This window comes from Phocoena sinus, chromosome 2 (assembly GCF_008692025.1).
Source record: "Phocoena sinus isolate mPhoSin1 chromosome 2, mPhoSin1.pri, whole genome shotgun sequence".
NCBI lineage: Eukaryota > Metazoa > Chordata > Mammalia > Artiodactyla > Phocoenidae > Phocoena > Phocoena sinus.
This window is the reverse complement of record NC_045764.1, coordinates 92595883-92622487: the sequence shown is the minus strand read 5'-3', so window position 1 is coordinate 92622487 and position 26605 is coordinate 92595883. Positions and strand designations below refer to the sequence as shown.

The following is a 26605-nucleotide window of genomic DNA, read 5'->3' as shown; positions in this document are numbered from 1 at the left end:
AGAATGATGTTTTCTGTGGGTTTGTCATATATGACCTTTATTATGTTGAGGTAGGTTCCCTCTATGCCCATTTTCTGGAAAGTTTTTGTCATAAATGGGTGTTGAATTTTGTCAAGGGTTTTTCTGCATCTGTTGAGATGATCATATGGTTTTTATTCGTTAATTTGTTAATGTGGTGTATCACATTGATTGATTTGTGTATATTGAAGAATCCTTGCATTCCTGGGATAAATCCCACTTGATCATGGTGTATGATCCTTTTAATGTGTTGTGGATTCTGTTTGCTAGTATTTTGTTGAGGATGTTTGCGTTTATGTTCATGAGTGACATTGGTCTCTAATTTTCTTTCTTTGTGATATCTTTGTCTAGTTTTGGTATCAGGGTGATAGTGGCCTTGTAGAACGAGTTTGCGGGTATTCCTCTCTCTGCAATTTTTTGGAAGAGTTTAAGAAGGATAGGTGTTAGCTCTTCTCTAAATGATATAATTCACATTGAATATGGTAATTCTATATTTAGTTTTTAGAGGAAGTTCAATGCCTTCATCATCATGACTGAGTTTTTTAAAATAAACTGTTTTGGGGAATAATTTTAGATTTATAGAAAAGTTGCAAGGATTATATAGAGTTTCTCCCTACTCCTCACCCAGTTTTCTTTAATGTTAACATCTTACATTACCAGGGTACGTTTGTCAAAACTGAGAAACCAACATTGGTACTATTAAGTAAACTGCAGACTTTATTTGGATTTTATTAGTTTTTCCATTAATGTCCTTATTATGTTTCTGGATGCACTTGAGGATACTACATTGCATTTAGTCGATGTTTTGTTTTATTTATTTATTTTTAGTCTATATGTTTTTTATTGTTTCCCTAGTACTTAGCACAGAGCATGGTACATAATAGAGCACAGTGTTTCTTGAATGAATTAATCATCTTTTAATTTTTCTCTCTTGGGGAATGTTCATTAACTTTCCTTTAGATTTACTTAACTGATTTATTTACCCTTATATCTTTTCATTCCTTGACTGTTTCTAAGGTCTGTTGCAATTTTTTTTTCACTAATTTTTTTTGAGGAAAAGTAATTATGGTATATGTGGCAAAGACCGCTAACTGTCTATTCACATCTGCTCTCTCCTTGGTGCTCATTGCTAGTCAGAATCCCCCAGTCTCCTTTGCAGTTTGATGAGACCACATGACTTAAATTTTCTCTAGTGGAATGTGACTGGAAATGGGCCTGACGTCCTTCATGTGTTCCTGTTTGTCCGCCTCTCCTGGCTATCTGGGATCCAACATCAGGGACAACCTTGGAAGCCTTGTACTCAAGATGGCAGAACTGCTGTCAGCCTGAGTCCTAGAATGACTCTGGAAGAGAATTGGCTTAACTAATGACCTGAATATTCACTCACCAGGCTAATATTTTGAGATCAGTTTGTTAGCCTGCCCTACCCTTTCTAATAAGTGTGTTACGTGGTCAGCTCTGAATAGGATCTATATGAACGTTGAGTATTTATCTAATTAGAATTATATAATTATATTGGAAAGACTGGGGGATGGGAAGTGTGCCCATGTATGGAAATATGAAGTGGAATGAGAGGTAAATCTAATCTATAATGGGAAGTTAATAGTGCCTAAAACTGGAGAAAAGGAATGGAAAAAGCATATTGTGATTTGGAGGTATATGGCAGAAGATTCATTCACAAAAGTTGAAAAATTTTGCCCCTTGGAGTTGGGAAATTGTTGGGGTGGAGGACCATTTTTTTAAAAAAATAAATTTATTTATTTTATTTTATTATTTATTTATTTTATTTATTTTATTTTTGGCTGCGTTGGTCTTCGTTGCTGCACACAGGCTTTCTCTAGTTGCAGCGAGCGGGGGCTATTCTTCGTTGTGGTGTGCGGGCGTCTCATTGCGGTGGCTTCTCTTGTTGTGGAGCATGGGCTCTAGGTGCATGAGCTTCAGTAGTTGTGGCACATGGCCTCAGTAGTTGTGGCTCCCGGGCTCTAGAGTGCAGGCTCAGTAGTTGTGGTGCACGGGCCTTGTTGTTCCGTGGCATGTGGGATCTTCCTGGGCCAGGGCTCGAACCCGTGTCCCCTGCATTGGCAGGCAGATTCTTAACCACTGCACCACCAGGGAAGCCCAAGGACCATTGTTTTTTGTAATAAGCCTTTGTACTTATTCAACTCTTTATGTTCATGGATAACTTTGATAAAAACAAAAATTCAATTAAAGATATTTGGTAAAGAACAACCACAAAAAACCCCAGTCAAATTCAGATTCTCCTTTATAGAAGCCACAAAGTTGATCAGTTTTTGCTAAATAAATCTGGTAACAGGGAGCTTTACCACTTCATGAGGCAACTTGTTTCATTGTTGGGTAGTTTTAGAGGTCAGAAGGTTATTCCTTATGCTGATGTGAAACCTTCTATAGAAACTTCCATTCCAGGACCCTCTAGAATATATGGAATAGTCTATATCTGCTTTCATGACAACCTTCACGTGATTCTTTAAATTATCTTCATAATCTACCCCATATCATTTTTTAAAAAATAAATTTATTTATTTATTTATTTTTGGCTGTGTTGGGTCTTCGTTGCTGCGCGCGGGCCTTATCTAGTTGCGCGAGTGGGGGCTATTCTCTGTTGTGGTGCGCGTGCTTCTTATTGTGGTGGCTTCTCTTGTTGCAGAGCACAGGCTCTAGGGTGCGTGGGCTTCAGTAGCGGCGGCCTTTGGGCTCAGTAGTTGTGGCTCGCGGGCTCCAGAACACAGGCTCATCAGTAATTGCGGCTCACGGGCTTATTTGCTCTGCGGCATGTGGGATCTTCCCGGACCAGGGATTCAGCCCATGTCCCTTGCATTGGCAGGTGGATTCTTTTTTTTTTTCTTTTTAACATCTTTATTGGAGTATAATTGTTTTACGATGGTGTGTTAGTTTCTGCTGTATAACAAAGTGAATCAGTTATACATATACATACATCCCCATATCTTCTCCCTCTTGCATCTCCCTCCCACCCTCCCTATCCTGCCTCTCTAGGTGGACACAAAGCTGATCTCCATGTGCTATGCGGCTGCTTCCCACTAGCTATCTGTTTTACATTTGGTAGTGTATATATGTCCATGCCACTCTTTCACTTCGTCCCAGCTTACCCTTCCCCCTCCCTGGGTCCTCAAGTCCATTCTCTGTGTCTGCGTCTTTATTCCTGTGGCAGGCGGATTCTTAACCACTGCGCCAGCAGGGAAGTTCCTACCCCTACATCTTAAATTTTCTAGGCAATGATAATGAAAATCGTCTTTGATTTTGAGACTGCTATCACCAAATCCTTCCAAATTCTGGTTCACTGGCTCGTGACTGTCCTGTAGATGTTGAGTTTTTGGTTCTGCTGCAATTGGCTGTGCTGCACAAACCTTTACTGTCTGGTGGCCTTAATGTGCAGCCGGTGTTCCTGTGTGATCTTCTCAAGAGCTGACCTCAGTGGTGCCTTTGGGATTATCAGTGTTGACCTTATAACTGCCCTTATTGTCCTGTTTGCTTCTCCTGATACCACTAAAGTTCCTATTAAGTTTCCGAAAGGTTAGCTTCATGCTTTTAATTTCTTACAGAAGACTTACAAGGAATTTGAGAAAAGTTTCTCCGGGCTTGGTAGTGCACTATCACATAGTGCCAGAGGATTCCTTCCTTGCCAGTAGTCAGCCAGGGTTCCTGAATAGAGCCCATGTACTTCTACTCTCTCTCACCTCAATAAGAATTCTCTTTTCTACTTGAGATTTTGCCTGGAGTGATTGGATATGGCCTGTTTCCTTATTATTTAAGCATGTTAGTTCTAATGTTCTGGGCTCCTACTGTCAGTTTTAAAGTCCTCCTGCAGGGAATTTCCTGGTGGTCCAGTGGTTAGGACTCCATGCTCTCACTGCCAAGGGCACGGATTCAGTCCCTGGTCAGGGAACTAAGATCCTGCAAGCTGTGTGGTGTAGCACCGCCCCCCGCCCCCCCCCCCCCCCCCCCCCCCCCCCCCCCCGCCCGCAAAAAAAAAAAAGTCCTTCTGCAAACCTAACAGCTCACTGCCTACCCTGCCCAAATTCCTCTTGAGAGGGAAATCACTCCCACCCTAGTCCTTTGTTGCACTTATAGCAAAGGCTGGACATAACATGTGTTGAAGAGTAGAGAAATATTAAGTAAATTGTGGCATTAAAAGTGAAAAACACGTATTAAATACTATGTAGCAACTTGTAAAATATGTTTTCAAAATAATGTTAAATGAAGAGTAGAACCCAAATTGCAAAGACCTGCTTTAAATTATGAAAAAAACCCCAAAGCCTATAAAAATATATACACATGTGTGTAGAAATTCAGAGGAATAAAAAGTCATGGTCAGTGATTTTCTGTGTTCTTCATTAGCATGCAAGCTCTAAGAAGTCAGGGATTTTGGTCTGTCCTAGAACAGTGCCTGGCCTGTAGTAGTTTTTCAACAAATCTTTGTTGATTATTTAATGAATTGAATGTGGAGATTTCTTTTTGGTGGTTTTCATGTTTAATGCTATAGTAATGCTTGTTTAAATTAAAACAAAAACAAAAATTAAAAAGGAAATTCCCAATGATTTCAACCTTTTGAAAATACATTATAGTTTCTGCATATTCTCAACACCCTTGTTGGCCTTTTCTGGTCCTCTTAAAAGGTGGTGCCCCAGACAGGATATACTAGTCCAGATTTTGGCAAGCCAGTCCAGCATATAGAGGAATATTTTCTTCTCAGGATCTGGATACCACATCTCTATTTTACTTTATTTATTTATTTTTTAGTGGTAGGAGTATGGTTTATTAAGCTGTGCCTTAGTATAGGCGCTGGGGCTTGCCCATGATGCTCTTAATGTACAAAGTCCGGACGTTCTGCCAATTTTTCTTGAGCAATGACACCAGGAAGTTGACAGCTAAGTGGATGTTGTACACAGGCTCATCACTTGTCATCTTCACGTGGCCAACAGCCACTGCCAGACACAACACCTTCTTCATCTGGAACTTGATCGTGGACTTCACTTAATCAACTTTGGCCGCCATGTTCTCATTATGGGTCAGCAAGGAAGGGAATTTGCCAGCCTTATTCAGGCCAGGGCCCAGAATTTGTGGGATCTGCTTGATCAGAGGCTCTGAAGCCAAAAAAGCATCATACTTCTTGGGCAGCTTCCTGACCAGTTTCTTATTCTTGTTGAGTTTCTTTAGTGCCTTCGTGTCCATGTGGGGGATATCCACAGCCTTGGCCTCATCACACAGTGCTGCTGGTACCCCAGAACACATATAGAGAACTTGGGACGGGGAGTGGACTTAAGCCTGACGGCGCCCTAGAAGCGTTTGTCCTTCTGAGGGTTATAGTTCTTCAGGCTGATCTGAAGCTGCACCGTCTCCAAAAACTTCTGGCACTTTCACTGGTTCCCATGCAGGACTTCCTGCACTGCCTTGTAGAGGGTGTCGCGGGAGACTTTGCTGCTCATGGTGCCTCGTGCTGAGATAAGCGGAAAAGAGCCACACCTCCATTTTAGAGTTTTTTGCAGATGTGACCCACTGTTGGCTTATACTGAACTTAGTTTGTTGGTATTTAAAACTTTAGTTTTGCTAATACATTATAACTATTTCCAGGTCTTTCCCAATAAGTATTTACCTGCTGATATAACAGAACTGGCCATCTTGCCTTTCATGTATTTTTGTTTTCACTGTCCACCTTCATTGGAAGTGCTAAGTAGCAGAACATTCAAAAGTTGGGCAGCCAGAGAATAAAAGAAGCAAAACCTCTGGAAAGTCTACATATTTTATAATTATCTCCAAATACTTTAATGATGACTATACATTTTCTAGGTGCTTTCTTCAGAATTCCTGAAATGGTAGGAAGTTAAGTACCTTAGATAAAAATCAGAAACTCATCCTTTGGTTCTGTCTTCAAATAGTGTTGAAAACCTGTTTTTTCCAGGAAAGTGAGCCATTGCAGTCTTACCATTATTTTCCAAATGCTTATCAACTGCCATCAGCTCTCCATTTTTTTTTTTTTTGTTTTTTTGCGGTACGCGGGCCTCTCACTGCTGTGGCCTCTCTTGCCGCGGAGCGCAGGCACCGGACGCACAGGCTCAGCGGCCATGGCTCACGGCCCCAGCTGCTTCGCGGCACGTGGGATCCTCCCGGACCGGGGCATGAACCCACGTCCCCCGCATTGGCAGGCGGACTCTCAACCACTGTGCCACCAGGGAATCCCAGCCCTCCATTTTTCATGGCCATCATTGTTTCTTATATTCATAGACCAGGTGCTGGCAAATTTTTTCTGTAAAGGTCCAGATAATAAATATTTTAGGCTTTGTGGGCCAGAGGGTCTCTGCCTTAACAACTCATCTGTGCTATTGTATCTCAAAAGTAGCCACAGACAATACATAAATGAATGGATGTGACCATGTTCCAGTAAAACTATTTACAAAAGTAGGCATCAGACCTAGTAGTTTGATGATCCCTATCATATACCCACCACCTTTACCATCTAAGAAGATAGAATAGGAGGACTCTATGGTGGAACTCATTTTCTTTTAGAATTTTTGAAGGACCTGCTTCTAGCTTCTAGTGTTCCTTTTGAAAAGTCCCTTGCTCTTCTAATTTCGTGATCCTTTTAACATCTTATTTATTTACTTCATGTTCCTTTTTTTTTTTTTTTTTTTTTTTGCGGTACGCGGGCCTCTCACTGTTGTGGCCTCTCCCCTTGCGGAGCACGGGCTCCGGACGCGCAGGCTCAGCGGCCATGGCTCACGGGCCCAGCCGCTCTGCGGCATGTGGGATCTTCCCAGGCCAGGGCACGAACCCGCGTCCCCTGCTTCGGCAGGCGGACTCTCAACCACTGCGCCACCAGGGAAGCTCTCGTATTCCTTTTTTTAAACCAGTCATTTTTTTCCCCCCTCTCTCTGTGAAGGCATCTTGTTCCCACCACTTTCTCATCGCTTTTCCTCCTCAGTACAGTGGAGATAATAATGTCTACTTTAGGCTTGCTGTGAGAATTGATAAGAATGTAAAGTGCTGAAAACAATGCTTGGCATATAGTAAGCACTTAGTAAATATTTGTTGCTATTATCATCAACGTCATCAATATTTTACAAACTGAAATGCCTTTTGCAGTGTTTTGACAGCCCATAACTACCTCCTGGAACTTTTCCTGGAACTGGGGAGTCTTGATTTCATAGACAAAGTGTGGGATAGCTTGAAGTGATGCTCTAGGGCTTTAGGATTAAGGAGTGGGATGGGATAGTCCATAGCCCTGAGCCTAATATAGAGGTTGGAAAATCATAAGAATTTTGTTGCAAGTTGCACTCACTAAATTTGGAAAGAGAGGTCAGAGTACACATGTACGTTTCTTCTCCTCCTCCCAGGATTATGCATGTTAGTGTCAATCAGACTGTTTTCCAAGCTGTTAACTGTATTTATATTTTCAAAATGGAAGCTTTTCAGCACTGCAGGTTACTTTCCAGTTCTTTTTAAAGTGTTGTAACTGCCTTTTTATTTTAAATAGTTCTAGTTCTTGCAACCAGCATTTTATATTGCCAGTAAGAATTTAAGATAATTAGATCAATAGAGGTAACCACAGTGCCATTTTGAAATAGTAGCTTTGAAAAAAGCAGATTTTTCCAGATTGAAATATTTTCATGTAGAAGCATACTTTATTTTCTCAAGTTCTCCTTAATTCTGTTTCTTGAGTATACTCTGCCTTCTGAGTGGCATGCTAGTAAAGATGTGGATAGGAACAGACATTCTTGTGTCATCTTTATGGAAAATAGGGAATCATTATAAAAATTAATTACTATTTGTTTAAACATTTTTATTTATTTATTTATTTATTTTTCAGTACGCGGGCCTCTCACTGTTGTGGCCTCTCCCGTTGCAGCGCACAGGCTCTGGACGCGCAGGCTCAGCGGCCATGGCTCACGGGCCCTGCCGCTCCGCGACATGTGGGATCTTCCCGGACCAGGGCACGAACCCATGTCCCCTGCATCGGCAGACGGGCTCTCAACCACTGCGCCACCAGGGAAGCCCAACATTTTTATTTTTGATGAGCCTAAAATTACATGAGATACACTGCCTTGCCCCCAAAGTTCAGCCTTAATTCAGCTGGTTATTTTACTAATCTTTGGTCCAGCAAGATAGGAAATCATTCTTACTCTGGGAAAAATAGCCTCCTTTAAGGGATATTTATATGCCAGACATTGTGTTAAGCACTATTATCTAATTTAATCTCCTAAGTGGTCTCTTCCTCTAGACTTTGTTCTCTAATAGTATATTCTTAATATAGCAGCCAGAGAGATGCTGTTAAATCAGAGATGTGGTTAAAGTCAGGTCATGTCATGCTAGAACCCTCCAATGGCTTCCTATTTCTGGCAAAATAAAAGCTAAAATCTTTACAGTGGCCTATAAGGTTCTATATGATCTGATTCCCTCTTAGTTCTCTGACCTCATCTTTTACCACTTACCCCCACTCTCTGCTCCAGCTCCTTAGCTTCCTTGCTTTTCCTTAATCATGCCTTTTCATTTCTGATTTCCTCTGTCTGGAACACTGCATGGCTGTTTCCTCAATTCTTTCATGTCTTGACTTGAATTTTGCTTTTTGCCCTATCGTCCTTCTCTGCTTTATTTATGTTTTTCCTGTAGCACCTATCACTAGATAACATGTCAAATCATATATTTATTTATTTTGCTTGTTTGATATTTCCCTTACCATAGGGCAGAGATTTTGTCTATCTTGTTCACTGTTGTCTCTGCATCACTTAGGACAGTTGCTGGTGCGCAGAATAAGTGCTCAGGAAACATTTGCTGAGTGAATGACTAAATTGCCACAGTACTGTGGCATGACCACTGTTATTACCTTCATTCAACAGGTGAAGAAACTGAAGCCCAGAGAGGTTAAATAATTTGCATAGGGTCACATAGCTCTTAACCATCCCCTTGAATGGCTTTATTTCCTGTTATATCTCATGCATTCTGTGCTAAATCATAGGACACTATTTTTGTGTGTGTGAATATCACATACGTATTCAGGCTTTTGTGCTCATGTTGTTTCCTCAGTGGGAGTATTCTCCTTTCCTGCCTCCTACTGAGGTAGAACTTTATTTGCAGAAGAAATGGTACAAATAGAAGAGTCAAAGAGAAGAGTCAAGGGTATGAAGGTTGTTTGGGGAGGTGGAAGGATAAATATTGTGAGCTGAGATCACATGGTGGGACATGCACATATGTTCAGGGAGCAGTTTAGCTAGAATGAGGTTTTGTTTAGGAGTATGATAGGTTAGAGAGGGAGAGAGTTACGCCCCTATTACTGGGAGCTTTGAGCTTCACGTTAAGGAGCTGATGTTTTTATCTTGTTGCCCTTTGAAGGTTTTTGAGCAGAAGATTGATAATGTATAACACTACTTTAAAAAATACTTAATTTTGCTATGGTGATGAGAATGAGCCTAAGTGGGAAGAGACTAAAATTAGGGACAATGTTTAGGAGATTATTAAAATGACATAGGCCTTACATGAGACGATAAAGGCTGAAGTTGAGAAGTCATAGTGGAAATAAAGCACAGAGATGAGATACTTAAAGTATAACTTTTAAAATCCAGACTCCTTACAGTGGCCTACAACATGCTGCATGATCTGACCTTTGCCTACCTCTGCAGCCTTATCCCCTGCCACCTTTCCTCTCATTCTCTGCTGTAGCAACACTGGCACTTCTTTGCTTTGAATGGACTGTTTGTCTTGACTCTAATGTCTTTGCACTTACCTTCTCTTTCCCTAATGTTTTTCTCCAAGTCTGGTTCATTCATTTCTCAGTTAAAATCACCTCTCAGGTCTTTCCTGACCACCAGTTTTTTTTTTTTTTTTTTGTAGTACGCGGGCCTCTCACTGCTGTGGCCTCTCCTGCTGCGGAGCACAGGCTCCGGACGCGCAGACTCAGCGGCCATGGCTCACGGGCCCAGCCGCTCCGTGGCATGTGGGCTCTTCCCAGACCGGGGCACGAACCTGTGTCCCCTGCATCGGCATGTGGACTCTCAACCACTGAGCCACCAGGGAAGCCCCTGACCACCAGTTTTAAAGCACCGTCCCTTATTGCTTCATTCTTTGTTGCTATCATCAGAGTATGTAATCATTATCTGACTTTAAAAATGTATTTGTCACTGCCCCTTAGAATGTCAATTTCATGAGAGAAGGGACTTTGTCATTTTCACTGCTATATTCTTGTACCTGGAAACGTACCTGGCCCTTACTAGATTTGAAATAGGACTTAATAAATCACCTGGGCTGGAGGAGTCCTGTAAATCCAGGGTTTTCAGCTTGAGTATCTACCATTTATCAAAACAGAAAAATCTGGAGGGATTTTGGTTTTTGAAGGCAAGATGGAGTCTGAGGTGGGGGCACGACATCCAGATGGTGTTGTCCAGTAGGCAGTGGGAGATGTATAACTGCATCCTACGAAAATGGTTAGGACTGGAGCTATAATCCTTTTTTTTTTTTTAAATGAACTACAGTGTAACATACATATAGAAAAGTGCAGATATCATAAATGTTCAACTTGTTGAATTTTACAAAATGAGTATACCCTTGATGTAGTGCCTAAATCAAGAAAAAATTATTAGCAGCACTCTTGAGGCTCCCTGGTGATGAGCTATAATTTTTTGTTTGTTTGTTTTGTTTTTGCGGTACGCAGGCCTCTCACTGTTGTGGCCTCTCCCGTTGTGGAGCACAGGCTCTGGACGCGCAGGCTCAGCGGCCAGCTGAGAAGCCCTATAATGTTTTAATTGGTATTTATTCTGTATCCTCTTTGATTATAAACACTTTGAGACAAGGACCATACCTATTTCACTTATCAAAATAGTCTAGTAAGGTGATTTTTGTTGATGATTGCTCAGAGGAGTCTTACTTTCGTTAATAGTCAACCCGGGGTGAGGAACTGTGCTCTGCAGGACTTTCTGTTGATTCCAGTCAGTCTTTGCTGTCTTCCTTGTCTCTGAACTCCTATAGCATCAGTCTACTACACTTGATTTAATACTTCATCTATGTTATCTGTGGTTTTTTAGTTTTTTCCATGTGTTCAGTTCATATCTCTATTAGAAAGTTCCTTGAGGTTGGGAACCTTGTCATATACTCCTTCCTCCCTCCCTCCCTCCCTTCGTTCCTTGAAATAGAATTTATTGTGGCTCTGATTATGTACATGTGAGATGTTCTTGCCAGGTGGGCCGGGCTCACTTGGCTTGTATAATACATACATCTGCGGGGCCTGCTCTCTGTGGCTGGGAAACGCCCACACTGGCAGTTCAGTCCACCTTCCAAGTTCTCAGCTTCATGGGGTCCTTGGCCACCTTTTTCTCAGCGCAGTTGGCCTCCATCTCCCGCTGATGCTCCTCTCACTTCTTCCAGCTTAGCTCGGTCTTCGCCTGTTGGCTCTCAGTCTCGGCTGGGCACCAGCCTCCTCTGATGTGCTGATAGGCCAGCGAAGGGGTCGCCTTTGTCATTAAGCTCCGGTCCATCCCAGTTATACTCGCTGGCCAGCTGTGTGTCCTCAGGGGGCAGCTCTGGGAGATTTGGCTCCTGCCATCCCTGCTCCCACGAGCCGCTCAGCTTCCCAGCTGCTCCAGTCTGACTTCGGGGCTTTGTGGCCGGGGTTGCTGCTCTGACCAGCCCAGCTGTCTTGGCCCCCAGAAGTCCTGGTGGGCCGACACAGATTTGGCCTCCTGCTCCAAGCTGCCCCAGTCTTCGTCCTCCCATCTGTTGGCAGCACTGCTGTCCTCTTCTGTGTCCTTGCCCTCTTGTGTCTCCCAGTGGCCTTAGGTCATGGGTATGGCAGGGACGGGGTGAGGGCTGGGGAAGGAAGTCCCTCGGGCATGGATCTCTGGGGGACGTTGGTCTCGGCTGGAGCAGCTGTGGGGTGTGCATGGATCAGCATAGAGGTGAGGAAGGAGACCCCGTGTCATGGCCCAGCCTGTGCAGCTGGCTGCATGAGAAGTCCACTTTGGCCAGCTGTGTAGGGCCCTCTGACACAGACTCCAGTTTGGACAGGCAGCTTCGAATGGCCTTGAAGGCTTCATCCTGCACAGATGTCTCAGAATCCACAGTGAGGCTGTAAGAGGTCAGGCAGGATCTTGTGGGCTTAATCGTTCATCGAGTAGAGGTTGTGGGTGGCAGTGAAGCCCAAAACACCCGTGACCTGGGATGGTGCAAAACGGTCCTTAGTGGCCCAGCTAAAGGCGGAGGTGAGGACCCTGTTTCTGGTGCTGGTACTGAAGTAGAAGCTGATTTTGCCCAGGCAAATGGTGGCATTGCACCGAATGGGGCCCTGTTCGCCCTTGGCCTGCAGCTGCGTGAAGAGCTTCATCAGCTCCATGGTGAGGTTGGCCTCATTTAGCTTTGGGGCCAGGAGCAGCATGGACTTGACCATCTGCTCCTGGGGGTCATGGAGAGCCTACTCCTATAGGGTCACCGTGTATAAGTACTGTAACCAGGGAGCAGCAAATGTGCTAGGTGTCTTATTTCAGGACTGTTGTTCTTTACAGTAAAAGTGATTTGTCAAATGTATAATTAAATGCAATTTAACCTTTATACTTTTATGAAATTTTTCACATTCACTTTTTTTTGAGAAGTCTTCATCAGGGAGTTCCCTGGTGGCCTAGTGGTTAGGATTCCACGCTTTCACTGCCATGGCCTGGCAGTGAATCCCTGGTGAGGGAACTGAGATCCTGCAAACTGTGTGGCATGGCCAAAAAAAGAAAAGTCTCGGGCTTCCCTGGTGGCGCAGTGGTTGAGAGTCCTTCTGCCGATGCAGGGGACATGGGTTTGTGCCCTGGTCCGGGAGGATCCCACATGCTGCGGAGCAGCTGGGCCCGTGAGCCATGGCCGCTGAGCCTGCGCGTCCGGAGCCTGTGCTCTGCAACGGGAGAGGCCACAACAGTGAGAGGCCCGTGTACCGCAAAAAAAAAAGGAAAAGAAAAAGAAAGAAAAGTCTTCATCAGAAAGGGTTGATTTAGGAAATATGAACATTATATTACTTAATTCTACATACTTCCAAGTGCTGTCCTTGTTCTTGTTCAATATTGTGTAGTTATATTTGTATATCTGTTAATTTTTTCCTTTTTGGGTCTCTCCAGTGCATTTAAAGTGAAATAACTTAGATGTGACTTTTAAGGAATATATTCATTATATAAACCTAGTTGAGTTTATATAATAGCATTATTACATATATTTTATTAATAAAGTTACTAGATTTGCCTGCCTCCCAAGCACTTAAACTTTAAATGGAGAAAAAAAATAGACAAACATAGAATGCTTTATCAGTGGGATTTTGGGTCTCTACTTAATAGAAATTGGCTTTCATTATATACTTGATAACCTAAGGCAGCTCCTTTTACACAGTTAAAAGTCTGAAAACACTTGAATTTTACTAGGTGTGTCAGGAAGAAACTTGACATGGGCTTCTGCTTCTTAGAAATTTTCAGTATTTTAATTTATTGAGTACCTACTTTGTATAGAACCCTGTGTCAGTTGTTCTGAAGGATACTGAGACTGAATTTCTGCCCCCCAGGTGTTTACTAGCTATAGGATGGGCCATGACCCAAGGCACTGTATGATATGTCCAGTGAGTATTGAGGAAACTTCACTGGAGAAAAAATGAAATTACCAGCAGTTGAATAGTCTGGGTAAACTTGATGGAGAAGCTGTGATCTGAGCTGGACCTTGAAAGATGAATGGGATTTTTCTTTGTGCTAAGCACAGTGCACATAGCACTTTATGTGGTTTTTTTTTTTCCATTTAGTCTTTCCAGCAACCCTGTGAGACAGGTGTAGTTTCCATTCCAGTTACAGAAATGAAGAAACTGGAGATTAGAGTGTATGTTTTCAATGATTCCGTGTATATGTATGAAAATCATTAAAAAAGAAAAGTCTGGAAGGATACACACCCAATTTAAATATTGGTTACCTCTGGGGAGGGGCATTGAGATTTTGGAGGTGGAGGTCAAAAGGAGGCTTTAGAATTTTGGGTTGTCATTTAAAGGAAATGTATTACAAAAGAAATAAGTATTAAAAATAAAAATAAGAAACATTTTGGAATTAAAGTAACAGGAAAGGAAATCTCAGGAACTAAAGCTTTTAGAAAAGAATAGAGATCTACTTGCAAAATAGTGGGAGTCAGATTTTGACTGGCTCACTGAATCAAAAAATACAGGCATTTATTGGGACAAAACACTTGATCACCAAAGTTATTGAGTTTACATTAGTTTGTCATGGTGGAAAGCAGTTTTTTAACATGATTGTTATATCCACAAAGGTCATAACACTTTTTGGTGCCTTTAAAAAAAATTTTTTTTAATTGAAGCATAGTTGATTTACAACACTGTGCCAATGCCTGCTGTACAGCAAAGTGACTCAGTTATACACATAGAGACATACTTTTTTATATTTTTTTCCATTATGGTTTATCACAGGATATTGAATATAGTTCCCTGTGTTATACATTAGGACCTTGTTGTTTATTCTAAATGTAGTAGTTTGCATCTACCAACCCCAAACTCCCAGTCCACCCCTCCCCCCAACCTCGGCAACCACAAGTCTGTTCTCTGTGTCTATGAGTCTGTTTCTGTTTTGTAGATAGGTTCATTTGTGCCATATTTTAGATTCCACATATAAGTGATATCATATAGAATTTGTCTTTCTCTTTCTGACTTACTTCACTTACTATGATAATTTCTAGTCGCATCCATGTTGCTGCAAATGGCATTATTTTGTTCTTTTTTATGGCTGAGTAGTATTCCAATGTATATATATTTACCACATCTTCTTTATGCATTCAGTGGACATTTAGGTTGTTTCCATGTCTTGGCTATTGTGAACAGTCCTGCTTTGAACATCAGGCTACATGTATCTTTTTTAAAAATAAATTTATTTATTTATTTATTTAAATTTTGGCTGTGTTGGGTCTTTGTTGCTGTATGCAGGCTTTCTCTAGTTGCAGCCAGCGCGAGCTACTCTTCATTGCGGTGCATGGACTTCTCATTGTGGTGGCTTCTCTTGTTGCAGAGCACGGACTCTAGGTGCACGGGCTTCAGTAGTTGTGGCTCACAGGCTCTAGAGCGCAGGCTCAGTAGTTGTGGTACACAGGCTTAGTTGCTCCTTGGCATGTGGGATCTTCCCAGACCAGGGATTGAACCCACGTCCCCTGCATTGGCAGGCTGATTCTTAACCACTGTGCTACCAGGGAAGTCCCTATCTTTTTGAATTATAGTTTTGTCTGGGTGTATTCCCAGGAGTGGGATTGCTGGATCATATGGTAATTCTATTTTTAGTTTTCTGAGGAACCTCCATACTGTTTTCCATAGTGGCTGTACCAACTTACACTCCCACCCACAGTGTAGGAGGGTTCCCTTTTCTCCACACCCTCTCCAGCATTTGTTATTTGTAGACTTTTTAGTGATGGCCACTCTGACCCGGTGTGAGGTGGTACCTCATTGTAGTTGTGATTTGCATTTCTCTAATAATTAATGATGTTGAGCAGCTTTTCATGTGCTTACTGGCCATTTGTATGTCTTCTTTGGAGAAATGTCTATTACCTTCTGTCCATTTTTTGATTGGGTTGTTTTTTTGTTGCATAACATTTTTTTGGATACCAGTATTTTAAAAGTTAGGGAAAAAGTTTAGTTAGGGAGTCCAAGCTTACAGAAAGTGCTCAAGATTTCATTTATTTTGGGGATCAGAATTATAGAGAGTGACTCATTTTTTTAAAAATTTATTTTTATTTATTTATTTATTTATGTTTGGCTATGTTGGGTATTCATTGCTGTGTGCAGGCTTTCTCTAGTTGCGGCGAGTGGGGGCTACTCTTCCTTGAGATGCGCGGACTTCTCATTGCGGTGGCTTGTCTTGTTGTGGAGCACGGGCTCTGGGCACGTGGGCTTCAGTAGTTGTGGCATGTGGGCTCAGTAGTTGTGGCGCACGGGCTCAGTTGCTCCGTGGCATGTGGGATCTTCCCGGACCAAGCCTCGAACCTGTGTCCCCTGCATTGGCAGGCGGATTCTTAACCACTGTGCCTCCAGGGAAGCCCTTATTTTTAAATTTATCTCAAGATACAAAGTATTTTCTTTCTCCCTATCTATGGGATGTGACATTTATTCATAATGGTGGCAAGGCAGTGTCAGTTTTGCTTTCCCAGTGCTTTGTTCAAAGTCACATGGCTAACAAGTGGTGCAGGCGGAATTTGAACCCAGATAATCTGGCTTTGAAGTTCTAGATCTCAGCTATCTTGCTACTAAAAATGGGGAGATAGGAATTCCAAAGGGAGAAGCAGAGTTTACAGAGGAAGATCAGTATAAATTATGTTCAGGTGTAGTAGTAAACCATTGTGATTGAAGGGCAAGATATTTGGCAGGCAATGATGGGAGCTAAAAGATTAAGGGATTCTTTGGGACCACAATGTGGATTATTTTGAAAATCAGGGCAATTAATTGGCCCAAGGATGGATGGAAAGGATTCATTCATCGTACAAACATTGTATTAAAACAGAATTTCAGATACAGAAAGGATCATTCTTTGAGATAAGAAGGAGTGAACTGGTAGCACTGTGATTTATCCATCCTTTACAAAGGTTATTTCGCATCAGCTGATCGTTATACCAGATTCTTTTCAAAGGAGGTAATAAAGTTGTATCTTAGCAATTCTACTCAAATTTTACCTGGGATGCTTCCTTGAAAATGTTACCATCACTTTTTTTATTGAATTTTATTTTTTTTTTACCATCACTTTTTATTGTGGTAAATATACATAACATAAAATTTACCAATTTAACCATTTTTAATTGTATAGCTCAGTGGCATTAAGTACATTTACTTTGTTGTGCATCACTACAGTCTGTTTCCAGAACTTTTTTTTTTAATAAATTATTTTATTTATTTATTTTTGGCTGCATTGGGTCTTTGTTGCTGCACTTGGGCTTTCTCAAGTTGCAGCGAGCGGGGGCTGCTCTGTTGCGGTGTGCCGGCTTCTCATTGCGGTGGCTTCTCTTGTTGCGGAGCACAGGCTCTACGCACGTGGGCTTCAGTAGTTGTGGCACCCGGGCTTCAGAAGTTGTGGCGCATGGGCTTAGTTGCTCCGCGGCATGTGGGATCTTCCCGGAGCAGGGCTCAAACCCATGTCCCCTGCATTGACAGGTGGATTCTTATCCACTGCGCCACCAGGGAAGCCCCAGAACTTTTTCTTTCTTTCTTTTTAAAATTTATTTATTTTTGGCTGCGTTGGGTCTTTGTTGCTGCGCATGGTTCTTCTCTAATTGTGGCAAGCGGGGGCTACTCTTCGTTGTGGTGCGCGTGCTTCTCATTGAGGTGGCTTCTCTTGTTGCGGAGCACGGGTTCCAGGTGCGCGGGCTTAAGTAGTTGTGGCACACAGGCTCAGTTGTTGTGGCTCACGGGCTCTAGAGTGCAAGCTCAGTAGTTGTGACGCATGGGCTTAGTTGCTCCATGGCATGTGGGATCTTCCCAGACCAGGGATTGAACCTGTGTCTCCTGCGTTGGCAGGATTCTTAACCACTGTGCCACCAGGGAAGCCCCAGAACTTTTTCTGCCCAAATTGAAACTTGTACCCATTAAACTCTAAGCACCCATTCCCTCCTCCTCTAGTCCCTGGCAATCACCATTCTGCTTTCTGTATTTATGAATTTGACTTCTCAAGGTACCTCATATAACTGGAATCATACAAAATATTTGTTCTTTTGTGTCTGGGTTGTTTCACTTAGCATGATGTTTTTATGTTTTATTCATATTGTGATGTGTTTGTATTTCCTTTTTTAGGGCTGAGTAGCATTCCATTGTTTGTATATACCACATTTTGTTTATCTGTTTGTCAATGGACATTTGGGTTGTTTCCACCTTTTGGCTGTTGTGAATAAGACTGTTATGAACATTGGAGTAGAAGTTCTATTTGAGCCCCTGCTTTTAATTCTTTTAGGTATATACCTAGAATTGGAATTGCTCAATCATTTGATAATTCTGTGTTTAACTTTTTGAGAATTCACCTGTTTTCCACAGGGCACCAATTTATATTCCTACCAGCAATGCCCAGGGGTTCTAACTTCTCCACTTTCTTCCCAACACTTATTCTTTTCTTTTTTTTAATTATACCCATCCTAATGGACATGACGTGGTATCTCATTGTGGTTTTAGTTTGCATTATCCTAATGGCTAGTGACGTGGAGAATGTTTTCATGTGCTTGTTGGCAATCTGTATATGTTCTTTGGAGAAATGTCTCTTCAAGTCCTTCCTCTATTTTTTTTTTTTTTTTTTTTTTTTTTTTTTTTTTTTTGCGGTACGCGGGCCTCTCACTGCTGCGGCCTCTCCCGTCGAGGAGCAACAGGCTCCGGACGCGCAGGCTCAGCGGCCATGGCTCACGGGCCCAGCCGCTCCGCGGCATGCGGGATCCTCCCACACCGGGGCACGAACCCGTATCCCCTGCATCGGCAGGCGGACTCTCAACCACTGCGCCACCAGGGAAGCCCTTCCTCTATTTTTTGAATTGGATTGTTTGTACCACCACTTTTTAAATCTAGTTAAGTCTCTCATTTGTCTTTTGGCTTGAACCAAAGGCTCTTGATAATCCAAAGCTACCACTTACTTAATTTATAACATTTTGATGCAAATTGTGATAGGAAGGGTCTTGTTATTAGGAGATTGATATTAACTATTAAGTTATAATGTGAAAAACCACTTAGTTGGGGATGACTGGCTCAGATTGTTCACGTAGATACATTTTTCCTATGATACGACCACCAATATAAATTATCCACATGTTGCATAATCTCCATTAGGAAGGTGGAAGTCATCATTGTACTTCTGTTTCTTGGTTTTTCTGCAGCTAGGAACTATTCCTATTTTGATTTCTAGTTTTGACTAGGGGTGTTGTTAATAATGGTCACCTTGCATTTAACCTTTGGCCTCTATCCAGTTTCTCTAGCTCATTGCTGCAAATGAATTTTAATGTTATGCTATGAATTTTTAAATGTTAATGTTATGCTCACTTCAGCAATCCTGTAACCTCGTGGTCACGCCAAACAAATATTTTCCATTGTTCTTCACCTGATAAAAAGATGAGTAGATGGGAATTCCTTGGTGGTCCAGTGGTTAGTACTTGGCGCTTTCCCTGCCAGGTCTTGGGTTTAATCCCTGGTCAAGGAACTAAGATCCTGCAAGCTGTGTGTCACGGCCAAAAAAATAAAAAGATGAGTAGAGTCAGTAATGCTTTTGCATAGATAGAATATTGAAGTTTTAATTTTTCTCTAAAAGAAATCTACCACAGGTATCTTTAGATACGTGAAAACTCAAAGCAGTGAACACTACAAGGAAAGCACTAAATACTGTGTTAAGAGGTAATTTTAAAATCTAAGGACAGGGGTTCCCTGGTGGCGCAGTGGTTGAGAGTCTGCCTGCAGATGCAGGGGACACGGGTTCGTGCCCCGGTCCGGGAGGATCCCACATGCTGCGGAGCAGCTGGGCCCGTGAGCCATGGCCGCTGAGCCTGCGCGTCCAGAGCCTGTGCTCCGCAACGGGAGAGGCCACAACAGTGAGAGGCCTGCGTACCGCAAAAAAACCCACAAAAAACCCCCTAAGGACAGAGTTTTCTTAAGCGTTGCCAAAGAGGTCTGTTACTCTGAGTAATTATATGCCTCCTGAGGAAGTATGCAGTGACATTTGGTATCACTCTTTGGAATTAGCTAGAAAGAGCTTGTATGTTCAATGTATCATTCCTGCTGGCTTCCTGAAAGTATTGGTTTAAGTGACAGGTAGAATCTATGTTAGCCTAGCTTACACACTTCAAAATGGAAATCTAGATGACAAGGAGGTAAGCTCCTTAAAGGACTTTGTCTTTTTTACTTTTGTATGCTCTAGTAGGCACTTAGGAAGCATTTGTGGAATGAAAACATGTGAGTGGACAATTGCTTTCAAACATTTACTCAATAAAGTGAAATGACTTGTTCATTTTTGTAACCCCTTTGCTAGGCATTTACTTTGTCACTTACTCTATTCTCCTAATTCACTTAAACATTTTTCTAAATTCCAAAAATTTGTTGACATCTTTTGTTATTTGTCCTTTTTTAAATTCCTTTAGTCTTTTTTTTTTTTTTTTTCTCCTCTCTCGGCCACTGTTCTTCCTTTAGTCTTCATTGTCATCTTTTTCTTTTAAAAAATGATTTTACTGTTGTTTTAGAGTTGGTTAGGGAGAGAATCACATATGACTAGTCCACTACCCACCTATTCACATTTATTCAGTTAATCTTATTTTATTTATTTTTTTATTTAGGCTGTGTTGGGTCTTCGTTGCTGCGTGCGGGCTTTCTCTAGTTGTGGCGAGCCGGGGCTACTCTTCATTGCGGTGTGCGGGCTTCTCATTGCGGTGGCTTCTCTTGTTGTGGAGCACGAGGTCTAGGTGCGTGGTCTTCAGTAGTTGCAGCTCTTGGGCTCTAGAGTGCAGGCTCAGTAGTTGTGGCTCACGGGCCTAGTTGCTCTGCAGCATGTGGTATCTTCCCAGACCAGGGCTCGAACCCATGTCCCCTGCATTGGCAGGCGATTCTTAACCACTGCGCCACCAGGGAAGTCCCTATTCAGTTAATTTTATTAAAATTTTTTTAAAAAAAATATTTATTAATTTGGCTGAGCCAGGTCTTAGTTGCAGCATGCAGGATCTTCACTGCTGCATGCAGGATCTTTAGTTGTGGCATGTGGGATCTAGTTCCCTGACTGGGGATTGAACCCAGGCCCCCTGCATTGGGAGCACAGAGTCTTAACCGCTGGGCCACCAGGGAAGTCCCTATTTAGTTAATTTTAATATAAGCATTTCCCCAGTTAACCAACATCCTTCTAAATGACTGCTTGATATGTCATTGAGAGAACATACCTTAAACTTTTTGTAACCCCTGTTGTTGGAAACTTGGATGTTGCTATTACTGTTTAAATAAACCATGATAAAAATTTTGGTGCATGAAACTTTTTCTAAATTTCAGGTTATTTCCTTAGAAGCAATACTTAGATATATCTTCTGATGTAGGCTATGAACATTTAAAAGCTATTGATTATAAAAGTTATACATGTTCATTGTAGAGCATTTAAAGAATATAGAAATATTATATAGAAGATAATTAAAGTTAGCTATAATCTTACAATCTGTGATAACCAGTCCTTAAACATCTTGGTGAATTCCTTTCTAGAGGTACAATATCTATCTATCCGTGTATCTTATGCATTTTAAAAACTAGTTGGGATGTGTATTAGGTCTCTTTCCAAAGAGATTGTACTGTTTTATATTTCCATGGGCAAAGTATGTGAATTCATTGCACACTTGATAGGATTAGGGATGCATTCATTCATCATTCATTCAATAAATAAATATTAATTTAGAGTGAAACTCTTGTCTCCATACCTACAATTAACCTCCTTCCATTTTTTTCTTGAATTCAGTTACGATATTGAACCCACTAGTCCTCTAGAATTATACCTTGTGACCGTCTGTCTCCACATTGCTAAATCTATTGGTCATTCCTCATTTCACATAATCTGTCAGCAACTTTGCCACAGTTGATTACCTCCTTGTTCTTGAAACCATTTTTCCATTTGCTTCCAGGACATCACATTCTCCTAATTCTTCTATATCATGGTCTCCTAATCTCCCTTCCTCTCAGTGGTAGAATGTTCCAGGCTCACACCTTGGTCATTACCTTTTAAAAATAAATCTTTGTGGGAGTTCCCTGGTGGCCCAGTAGTTAGGATTCTGGGCTTTCAGGGCTTTTACTATCGTGGCCCGGGTTCAATCCCTGATTGGGGAACCAAGATCCTGCAAGCTGTGCAGTGTGGCCAAAACAACAAAAAAACTTTTATTTCCTTGGCTCATTTAGTCTCGTACACTGTTGACTTCCAAATTTATACCTCTAGCTTTGGCCTTTTCTCTGAAATCTGGACTCATATTTGGTTATCTACACAATATCTCCAGTTGGATATCTAATAGGATTTCAAATTTGACCTGTCCAAAACTGAGCTGTGATCTCCTACTGCCCCTAACCTCCAACTTCTCACCCAGCCCCTGGGAGTGAGCAGTGGTATAGTGGTCATGTTGTGGTTGCCTTGCTTTGGCTTACTTAATTGCTTGTGTGAGTAGCTACAGACGTGGCTCAGAATCAGTACAGTTAAGGCCTTGTGTTTTGACATACTCAGTAGAGGTGTGTGGAGATACTTAGGGCCCATGGTGGATATTAAGTGATCTTCTTCCTCCTCCCCCATTACCTTTCTGATATATTTTCTATTATTGTTCCTCTCTATCACTTCTCTTTAGTCCTAATATCTTCTTGCTCTCCCTCTATCCCTCAAACACCCTGGGAAAGCTCCCATCTGAGGGCCTTTTCCTGTAATATTCTTCTCCCAGATATGACTTATTCCCTCAACTCTTTTAAGTCTTACGTAAATGCCACCTTTTCAGTGAGGCCTTAACCACACTATTAAAACTTGTAACCCTTCTCTACTAGTCTCTTTCCTGCATTATTTCCATAGCACTTAGTCATCATATAACATGTTATATGTTTTACTTATTTAATTTTTCTCTTCTCCCTCCCCCCAGACTAGAATCCTTTATAAGCTTCAGGGAGACATTGATTTTTATCTGTTTTGTTCACTGCTGTATCCTCTAGCATCTAGAAGAGTGCCTGAAATGTGGTAGGGGTAATTTTGAGTGTTAAGAACATATTATAATGTTATTTAAAAAGCAAATGCAGCAATACCTTGCATTCTTCCTTTCTAACCTGGACCTGGCGGAATGACTCCTGCAAAGAAGGGTGGCAAGAAGAAGAAGGACCATTCTGCCAACAGTGAGGTGGTGTCCAGAGAATAAAATATGTCATCGCCATTCACAAGCGCATCTGTGGAGTGAGCTTCAAAAAGAGTGCCCTGGGAATTCCCTGGAGTGGTTAAGACTCTGCTTCTACTGCAGGGGGCACCGGTTCGATTCCGCATGCCACCCAGCACACCAAAAAAAAAAAAAAAAAAAAAAAAGAAGAGTGCCCTGCCGGCACTCAGAGAGATCCAGAAATTTTCCATGGAAGAGATGGGAACTCTAGATGTGTGCATTGACACCAGGCTCACCACACTATGTGGGCCAAAGGAATAAGGAATGTTGCATACTATATCCATGTGTGTTTGTCCAGAAAATGTAATGAGGGTGAAGATTCATCATACAAGCTCTATACATTGGTTACCTGTGTACCTGTCACTACTTTAAAAAATCTACAGTCAATGTGGATGAGAACTAACTGCTGGTTGTCAAATAATGTTACAAAACAACAACAACAAAAAGTTAATGGCAATCTTAGAACATGAATAGAAATATATCTAGAATGGTAATTCTTAATTTGGGGGGTCCAAGGACAGCTTTAAAAATTTAATGAAAGTTATATGGATTGCCTCATTATAAAAAAAATTAATAGGTCTGAATTGAACTTCCTAAATTGCTAGTAATGTTTAACATTTTCAGTGGTTTTAAGTAATAGCTCACTTTTTTCTTTAGTAAATTTCCTGATTTTCCATTTATTTATCAAGTTATATATTTATAGGTATATGTGTAGTTAATATATGTACATGTTATTTTATTTTCTATGTTGTTTGTCTTAGTTTACAGAACTTTAAAAATTTTATGCAGTCAAACCTGTGTTTTCATTGTATTTGTTTGTTTCTAAGCTTAGAAAATTATCCCATCTTCTTCTTCTCCTCCTTCCTGCCCAGAGATTTGATAAATATCACTTTTGTTTTGTTCTGGCTTCTTCCTAAAAGAATGAAAGGGTGTGTACAGACCATAGAGTTTAGGAAATCATAGGCATATGGTTGGTAACTTAGGGCATGGGAGTGGAAGAGATTGTTCAGGAAGTGTGTTTAGCTGAATAGAGAAAAGGAGAGGGGGAGCTCTGCAGAGGATCAACATGTAGGTAATTTGCAAAAGATGAGAGTTAAGTAAATAAAGGAGACTAAGAAGGAAGTCAGTGGTAGGAGAATGAGAGAGGGACATAGTAGAGCCCAGGGGTGAAGCCAGGTTTTAGGAAGGGTAAAATGGTCAGTGGTGTCAAATACCTTAGGACAAAGGCCCAAAACTTAAGGATAAGAACTGAAGAGTGGTAATTGAGTTTGGCCACTAGGAATTCATTGGTGACCTTTAACAAGGAACGTTTTAGTGGAGAGATGAAAGTGCGGTACAAGTGCCTACAGTTGTAGACCTTCAGAGTTTATCAGGGAGAGGAGGGAGGGAGGGTGGGTCACAGCTTCTGGGACAGGTAGGGTTGAGGAATTTTTTTTTTAGGAAAGGAAGAGTTGAACATATTTATAGAATGAGGAGAGGTAGTTAAGAGGAAAGGCAGATATTGTGGGTGAGAAAAAGGAGTTAATTGAAGGTTCTGTTGGGGGTTCTAGGCTTAAGAGTTTCAGTGTGGATTAGTTTTAGAAAGGAGAGATACCTTTTCCTTTAAGATGGATAGGAAGGAGGTAAGAATGGTTGAGGACAAAGGAATAGGAGAGGAGAAAATTTGGAGGTGATGGGGCCTGATTGCTACGTTTTAGCTTTGGGATTTATGATCAGTGAACTACCTAGGCTTTAGTTGTGTCACTGTAAAAGAACATTAATGCTTGCCTTGCCTGTTTTCATAGACTTGGTGTGAGTTATAAATGAAACAAGTATATGTTAAAATGCTTTAGAAACTTAAAATGCTATGAAGTCTGTATCCTATTAGTAGTCGTGTTGGAGAAAGCCATTTGCTTTGTATAGTTTACTATGTTAAAATGCTCCAGATAACAAGAAGGTGCAGAGGATTCTGGTGTGTTTGGACCATAATGTTTGGTCTCTGAGTCTTCATCTTTTATCTGGAAAGGTTTCTTTACAAGTCAGGAATGCGTTTTAGGTAAGTACTGCTGCTGACATTAGCACCTGAAATCATTTAAAATGTCGATGGTGGAAATAATTAAGGGAAAATGTGTGGGAAGAAATCTGCTTAGAAACAAAGTAAAGTGAATCTTCTGTGGTTTAAATTTGTCATGAGGTGGCACTAATTCTACATTCTCATGTGTGTCTTCTGCTAGTTCACTTCTCATAACTTTTGATAAACTAAACTTCAGGTTTGTTTGTGAACTCTTAATCATTTGGTGCCGCAGACTGATTTATGCTTAGCTCTTTTCCTTTATATGTGTTCTCATGACACACAGGTATAGTTTTTATCACATATGGTACTTAGTAAAAAATACAAAAAAAAAGGTTTGTATTGTGCTTTTCTTTGCACTCTAGATTCCTTTAGAATTTTCATTACTGTGCCCTTGCTTATCATTAGTCCTGGTTTTCTGTTAATGATTTTTGGTGCTGAGGATGACTGGAGAAAATCATGTAATTGAACTGATTGTTCCATTACTGATATGTGCTGCTTAGTCTAATTTGATTTGTGATGTTATAGTTAATTACTATGAACGTTTCATGGGCTGTTGACTCATTCTCCAGATAGAGAAATGCATGATGTTGTTTCATTTTGTACCCTTATTCATTTATTCAAATATATTTGAGTGTCTAATGTGTGCTGCCCAATGTGTAAATGAGTAGAAAAATTCAAGAGGGAGACAGTAACAGTGTCAAATACAGTACATTGGTATAAAAAAATAAAGACAGGAAAAGTGTTCATTTGATTTGGCGATTAAGAAGTCATGGTGACCTTAAAAGCAGTTTCAGTAGGAGGTTAAGGGTAGAATCCCCCTCACAGTAGGTGGAAGAGTAAATGGCAGGTGATAAAGGAGGAGGGGAAGAAGACGATAGAGAGAGGAGAAGGGGAAGGAGCAAGGGGATGAGAGGAGAAATAGAGAGCGGAGAAGTGAGGGGGGAAAGAGGGAGAAGGAAGAGAGGGAGAGTTGGGGGAAAAGAGGAATGGGAGAGGCAAGGGGGAGAGGGAAGGAGAGAGAGAGAAAAAGACAATAACTTCTTTTTGAGAAGGTGTGCTGAGAAGAGGAAGAGACTGGATGGGAGCCAGGAAGGGCTTTCTTTTTAGGATAAGACCTGACCTTGTGTCTGTGGTGAGGGGAAAGGTGCCATTGGGGAAGGAGAGGTTGAAGATTTAAAATATAGTATGGCTGGTAGGGCAGGGTGTTGAAGGAAATATGAAGGGCATGGGAGTCACAATGTGGATCAAGGGTACAGGTAGATGGGCTGGCTTTGAACAGGAGGGACACCTCATTTCCTATGACTGAAATAAAGATAGGTAAGGAGAAGTATGAATATATAGATAAGGTTACAGGTAGGGATACGGGGTGGAGGGAGGGCATGCCTGATAACTTATGTATCTCTATAAGATCAGATTTCAATCTCTCTAGTTGAGAGTGAAGGGTCTGGGCAGGGAGTGACTGGTGGGCTTGAGTTGAGAAAATGAAAGAGTTGTTGAGGGGCATGGAAGAGGGAGTGTATGAAATTTATTTTAAAGGAGTAAGGTTGGAGACTTTCTAGTGGTATCAGTATATCTAGTGTGGTTTTTCTTTAGAGTAGCTCAGTTTTCCAGAAACAGTGTTGACCTGGAGCTGTGGTGTTGTGGTCA

General features: G+C 41.4%; 1 protein-coding gene and 2 pseudogenes across 1 annotated transcript in view; 1 reads left to right on the top strand and 2 right to left on the bottom strand.

Moving 5' to 3' along the window:
• The window catches only part of MGA (MAX dimerization protein MGA), a 162622-nt gene that overhangs the window by 12580 nt on the left and 123437 nt on the right, over positions 1 to 26605 (top strand). The gene's annotated exons all lie outside the window — the stretch shown is intronic.
• On the bottom strand, positions 4825 to 5480 carry LOC116748694 (annotated as a pseudogene).
• On the bottom strand, positions 11301 to 22118 carry LOC116748584 (annotated as a pseudogene).